Below are 5,379 nucleotides of genomic sequence, written 5' to 3'. Positions count from 1 at the left end.
CAGTTGCTCAAAACTGAGACAATCTACACACACATGCAAACACACATGCATGCACACATACCATTTCTTTGCTTCCCACTTTGTTGTCTTCTTAGTGCTGAATCCTTATCAAGTTAATGAGTCTGAAGACTTTTCTAAAGAAGATTAGCTAAACAGTCTTCAATTCACTTCATTGCTTTCTTTTTTCATCCAACAAAGTTGATAAATGATCCACCATATATGCTTCCTATTGGGCCAAGTATTATGGTATAGAGGTGCCAAGTAATTTAGAGCATAATCACCTTCATCAAAGAACTATGGTGTCATTACTTGAGGGAAAAAAGAAAAGAGAGAAACGTGGCATAAATAGTCTAACCACTAACTGCCAAAACAAGATGGTGATTCAGCAATGGCATAAAATGAAGAGAGTTGCTTATGGTGAGTTAATGAATTAGCACAGAGTGGAAGTATATTAGGTGGGGTCCTCCCAGAAGAGATGTTGATGTAGAAGTAGGATTACATGAAATTTGGTGGGGAGGGGCCTGTGAAAGATAAAGAGTAGGAATCAGGATTGGGTCAGAAAAGCCTTCAGACCATGATCCAGACATGACACTGGCAACAGGAAAGATGGAAGGAAAGCAGAAATGTCTCAGAGAGCTTCAGACTGCAGTACAGATCTGATGAACTTTCATACAAGCCAGTGGGAGGTCTGGAGGAATGACCGCCCCTTTGAGAAGGCAGGCTCAGTCACTGACTGCTTGGGAACACTTTGGACTCTGCTAAAGCTGCGGTCAATCTCAAAGGTACTGCAACTGGATGCTTGTCAGTTAACTACATCCTTCACAGCTGAATGTTAGGTTCTTTCTTTAAGTTACCCAAGTGGAGCACCTCCATGGCTGCTACAGGAGGAGAGCTAACACCCTTGGAAGTACATAAGAAAAGGGGGGGCAGATGTGCCAGATGAGAAACAATAATGAAAATGCAGGTGAAATCCTGATGTAGCCACTCATTCACTCTGGGAAGGCAAAATTCTAGATTTGAAAAATTAGGATAGAATGATCTACCCAAATGTCTTGTGAAATTAAATAAGAAAATGTCAAATTTTTAAGAGTGCCAAAGACATATTAGGCCCTCAATAAAAAAAAAAGCTAGTTTTTATTATCATTATGGACTATGGGAGCTCAGAGAAGCAAATGATCACAAAAGATCTCAATAAAAGGTCAAAATTAAGATGGGGTAAAAAATAAATAAGATTTTTCTTAATTACCTTAAAGGCAGGGCATTTCAAATAGAACAGATGCTCAAGTAAAAACAGAGTGAAAGTCATTCCTGTGGGGTGCTCGGAAGCAAGTACATCCATCTGTCCACAGCATTGAGATCAAAAGAGTTGAGACCAACTGTAACGTTGTCTAAATGCCATGTATGATGGAGGATCTGAAGGCAGGCCTTAAATGCAAGTTACTGTATGGAAGAAAGACCTGGTGTCTCATGGTCCTGTAAAGTCTATGTATACAAGTCATGGTCTTGGATGAGTTACATAATTTATGATACTCATTTTTTAAAATGCAAAAAGGAGTTAGCAATACCGTCTTCCCTTATTCATTTGCCCCACATCCAACATTCACACACACACATACACACACACACACACACACACACGCACACACACAATCATCTATTAATCTTGTCCCAAAGGATCAAGAATATATGTTAACATCTGGTATCAATGACAAAAAGCTATAGAAAGACAAAATGATACTATTAAGCAATTATGAATCTTAGGAGGGTTTTGAAATGGGGCAAGAACAGGTTGGAAAATGGAGGAGAGAAAACAACTGGTACAGAGAGAAGACTCTGCTACAATGTGTAAAACACACCCAGAACACTGCTGACAAAGCAGTGTCCAGCTGATGGACTAGGTCTGAACAAATTCACAAATTTCCTCAGCAGTCTTTTAAATAGAATAACAGCTATATGGAAATATCACAGTGAGTTTGAAACCAAATACTAGATGGGAAGAAGGAATTCTAGATAGTCAATAATGGGATATGTGAAACCTAAATATTTAGGAGCATGTACGTAAAAGAGGGTCCCTAACTATGTAATTGGGTATAATCAAAACAAGTTTCAAGTCTATCCTATATTTATTTCTAGGAAACATGCTCTCCAAATGGCCTTGAGAAACCATAGCACCATCACTGATTTCATCCTCCTTGGGATGCCGGCTGACCCCAGTGTCCAGGTATTGCTTTTTGTGCTCTTCCTGGGGATTTACCTCTTGACCCTGATGGGGAACCTGACACTGCTGCTGGTGGTCAGAACTGATTCTCACCTCCACACACCCATGCACTTCTTCTTGAGTCACCTCTCCTTCCTGGATCTTTGCTTTTCTTCAGTCACTATGCCCAAGCTACTGGAGAACCTCCTGTCTAAAACAAATATCATTTCAATAGTGGGATGCCTGATTCAAGCCTTCTTTCTGTTTGACTTTGGTGGAACAGAAGTCTGCCTACTGTCAGCAATGGCCTATGACCGTTATGCTGCTATCTGTCACCCACTCCTCTATGGCCAGGTAATGAATAATCAGCGGTATATGCAGCTTGTGTGGGGCTCATGGAGCCTGGGCTTTCTAGATGCATTCATTAACATCCCCCTGGTAATGAACGTGGATTTCTGTGAGGCCAAACCATCCATCACTACAGCTGTGAGCTGCCCTCTCTCTTCCCTTTGTCCTGCTCTGATGTCTCTACCAACATCACTGTCCTGGTCTGTTCTACACTCCTGCATGGCTTTGGTACATTCTTCCTGATCTTCTTCTCCTATGTGCGCATTTTCTCCACCATCCTGAGCATCAGCTCCTCCTTGGGCAGAAACAAGGCCTTCTCCTCCTGCTCCTCCCACCTCACTGCAGTGAAGTTCTTCTATGGCTCAGCTTTCCTCCGTCATCTCATGCCAACCTCAGGCTCACGTCTGGAGCTGATCTTCTCCATACAGTATGGTGTGGTCACTCCCCTAGTGAATCCCCTCATCTACAGCCTGAAAAACAAAGAAGTAAAGGCAGCTCTGAGAAGAACCTTGGGGAAATGTTTGCAATGGCACAGGTAGCAAGCTACAAGAGATGATCAATTAAGAAAGAGCTACAGGCTTCACCATATCTGTTGAGTTGATACTACAATCTTCCTAATGGCCATTTAGATGCTAAAAGATACCACAGAAGAGCTTAAGAAAGAGGCACAAGGATAGATTGAAGGTGGGGTCAGGGTAGGTGAAGGTGGTTCGGATTAAATCCTGCTCAAAGGCAGATCAATGGAATATATAGTCTTCTTGATTAAAAGTTTTATTTAATCATAATTTATTCCTCTATTGTTTCATTAATACTGAGTAAAACAATGTATGTGTACTGGATTATTTTTTAGGATTAAATGTACAGAAAGGCACGAAAACCATAAGATTTCACCAAAAACTGCTGAATCTCAGGGAAAGAAAAGTTATAGACTTGGGGTCTGTGGAGGCGTTTGAGCTTTGATGCGAAAGCCCTTGCAGATAGACAAAAGTGCCAAAATTCAGGACTGCACAATCAGCAAGTCAGTGATTTGGGTGATACCAAGAACTCTATTGTTCTGTTACTTGGGAGTTGGAACATGAGGAAAAATGTCACTCCTTCTAGGGTAAGACAGGAAAATATAGCTCTCTGCAACAATTCGCCTCCTTCAAGCTTTGTTTTTTCTATTTAGCCCATTTGGGGAACGCAAGGGTTTTTAGTCAATTGTTTTGGAATAATTTCCTTTTCATATATTCTAGCATGGGTTTATGAAATACGCAGTATGTGATATATAATTCACCAAATTTGTATCTTCTAAGAAATTTTTCTGTACTACTTATTATTTTCCTCAAAATAGATTGTTTTAAAGTGTGATAACTTATACTCATTCAATGTTATTTTCTGTCTAGCAATAATAAGACCCCTAACAATACATGTTATTGATAAGGGACAGAAATAGGAAAATGTCTACCATTAGCAGAGAAGGCTGACTTACAGTATGTGTAGTTTCAATATGGATCAAACACTTGCTGGTTTGATCATTCTTTAAGGGTCTCAGGACTGCCTGTATATCTCACCAATAGCTAATATTGATTACAAGCACCAGAAGATTGTTGCAAAAGTAGTTTTACAAGTAGAAATTCAAACAAACTTGAAGAAACTTTTGTATTCTGAGACTCCCTGCAGGCCCTCTTCCCTTTGATTACTAAGCAACCACCAGCCTCACACAGCAAAAGTGCAGCTCTTTCTGTCCATGGGTCTTGTCCCCGTGCTACTTAAATAAACTTACTAAGTTGCACCATACATTGTCTCAAGAATTCTTTCTGTACCTGTACCAGATGACCCTGCATCATTTTGATTAATAGGTTAAAACACTGTTGTTCCATTTTACTTTATTTTTTCATAAACGTATGTTATCATAAAACATGTCAGGCACTGAATTATACACTAATTAATAACACATCTGTATTTCCAATTTTAAGTTATAATAAGAAAGCAGATATGTTAAAGAAAAAATGATAATTACCAAAAAATAATTCTATTCCCCATATTTAGGTATATTTTCTTCTAATGCTTCTTGTACATGAAGATTTTAATGTAATCCATTTATCAAGCAGTCCCAACTCCATGACCAATACATATGAAACTGGTTTTTTTCCAGTTACTTAATTCAACTGGGTTGTATAATCTCCACTTCCTTACATTTAAAGACATATCATCAGATCCTTAATGTTCTGATCATTTTGTTTAATATATGTATATTCTAGTTTAAGACATATATTTCATTGAAGTCTCACTCCTCCTCCTTCCCCAAATGTAAGTTTGAGCTGGGATCTCACCGTTCTGAAGAGGCCTAATCTGGCCCAGTCACATCCCCTCTACCACTCTCTAGTTAGCAATGGCTGACCAAAAGAATGACCTCAGGACAGCCATGGTACAAACCAGCTCTGATGGAGGCACATGGGAGTTCTTTGTAAGATCCCACTGATCCTGCTCAGTGCACAGTTCTCTGACTTAGAAGACTTGACTCCTATTCAGTCTCCTCTCTCCCACCTCTTCTCCTATACCAGCAGCACTCCACAGCCTCTTGCTGTTGAGAGAACTTCCCCTAACAACCACCTTGGATGTGACAATTACAGTCCAAAGTCAGCTGTCTACCAAGATGACCAATTGATTCCCCATCTGCCCCCCACCAAGGAAATTCATACATCATCCTTGCCATACCAAGCAGTGAGTAGGCTGGCAGATGTATTTCCACACACCTTTTCACCTTTTACACCCACCCCACCCCACCCTCATCTGTCAGCTTTTCTAATTCTCTCTCTGGCTCAGAGTGGCATAGAGGAAAGATCAGCAAG

The 5,379-nt window shown here is 40.2% G+C and overlaps 1 pseudogene; it reads left to right on the top strand.

The window, feature by feature from the left end:
• The first annotated feature begins 2,149 nt into the window (after positions 1-2,149).
• LOC112832689 (olfactory receptor 8S1-like) lies at positions 2,150-3,084 on the top strand (annotated as a pseudogene).
• The last annotated feature ends 2,295 nt before the right edge of the window (positions 3,085-5,379 follow it).

The sequence above is a fragment of the Callorhinus ursinus genome, unplaced genomic scaffold (genome assembly GCF_003265705.2).
Source record: "Callorhinus ursinus isolate GAN/ISIS: 27379988/994484 unplaced genomic scaffold, GSC_fseal_2.0 scaffold44, whole genome shotgun sequence".
In the NCBI taxonomy this organism is placed as follows: domain Eukaryota; kingdom Metazoa; phylum Chordata; class Mammalia; order Carnivora; family Otariidae; genus Callorhinus; species Callorhinus ursinus.
The sequence above is the reverse complement of the archived record's forward strand: the minus strand, read 5'-3'. Positions and strand labels throughout refer to the sequence as shown.